This window comes from Triticum dicoccoides, chromosome 6A, assembly GCF_002162155.2.
Source record: "Triticum dicoccoides isolate Atlit2015 ecotype Zavitan chromosome 6A, WEW_v2.0, whole genome shotgun sequence".
NCBI lineage: Eukaryota > Viridiplantae > Streptophyta > Magnoliopsida > Poales > Poaceae > Triticum > Triticum dicoccoides.
The window spans coordinates 625,232,747-625,234,059 of record NC_041390.1 but is presented as its reverse complement, the minus strand read 5'-3'; the positions used below and the strand labels follow the sequence as shown (position 1 = coordinate 625,234,059).

General features: G+C 41.2%; 1 long non-coding RNA gene across 2 annotated transcripts in view; it reads right to left on the bottom strand.

Moving 5' to 3' along the window:
• Positions 1-614: 614 nt before the first annotated feature.
• LOC119314766 overlaps positions 615-1,313 on the bottom strand; it is a 2,552-nt gene continuing 1,853 nt past the window's right edge. For both annotated transcript variants that reach the window (XR_005152447.1, XR_005152448.1), the window contains one exon: positions 615-680. This is a non-coding gene — a long non-coding RNA (uncharacterized LOC119314766). The remainder of the gene's footprint in view (positions 681-1,313) is intronic.

The following is a 1,313-nucleotide window of genomic DNA, read 5'->3' as shown; positions in this document are numbered from 1 at the left end:
CAATAAATCAGGACAGAAGTAGTAGTACAAGAAAGGAATAGAATCAATGCATGTTTCCACTATCTAAAGAAGAGAAAGGAATCATCATTATCTACATCTACAAACAAAGAAAAGAGAAAAGGAATAAAGTCTCAAACTTGCAACGCCTGCTAGACACTATCTCGTCTAGTATACCATACTCAGCAGTTACATATATACTAGCAGTTGGGGCACCAACCGGTGGCGCCGCTTAGAAGAAAGCTGGGCGGTGGCGCCCCTTCGGCTGCTTGTTTCTTTTTCTATTGCCACACATGCATGTACAACTGAGAACCTTGTTAACCAATGACCATAAAGCATGCCAAATCCCTTGAGTAGTAATCCAAACTATGCATTACATATATGCTAGCTGGTTCAAAAGGAAGGGTAAGCAGTTTTGGTAATGGTATACATATCGGACATTGTCCAAAAGTGGAGGCACAATTCCTTGTATGGTAAGGCAGAGTTCATGGCTCCCACACGTGGCAGTGGCGGTCGCCGACGATCCTGTCTAGAGGCGTTGATGACGCTTCACAAAATAAAGAAGACATTGGCGATGACCCGACGACGCACTCCACGACAAGCTTGGTGACAAAGGGGTTGCCAGCAAGGAGGTGCTCCCTGAGTTATTGAAACTGCAACAATCAGGCCTCCATCTCAAGTGTCTGAAAAAAACATGAATTGAAGCCAAATGATTCACAGTACTTGATGGACTAAACATCTAGAAAGACGCATTTCATCCACAACTGAAACTTAAGAGTGATCTGCTGACCAAGGTCAATAACTTCTGGTCTAACCAAAGACAAAATATACAAGGGTAGCAGATCATAGAACTTATATTGTTGTTAACAAGCCAGAAACCATCTATCTTCTGAACAAAAAGAAAGCTAAAATCTTCAGTCAGGGCATACTTACATTTTTTGAACAATATCAAGTGGTATCGCTTACGTGATCATTCCTGTAAAGAGGAAGCACATGGCCAATCATCATTCGATTCATGCTTACTGGAAACAAATAACTAAGAGCAAATAAGATAACTTGCAGTGTAGGAGGTAATCCTTCCATTTTAAATGGAAAATGCCAAACAGAACATGATACAGAAATAAAATGTTCTGCAACTAGCGATTTTCTCAAAAGAGAGTAAATTATTAAACCAATTCCCACTTCTGAAAACAACGGAAAATAACCAGGGTAACGTTGAAGATGCATGTGCAATTAGAACAACCATGTATCCTTGACCAACAATGAGACTTACAATTGGCACAACACTCGACTGCAATCAAGGCGCGCGCGCGCGC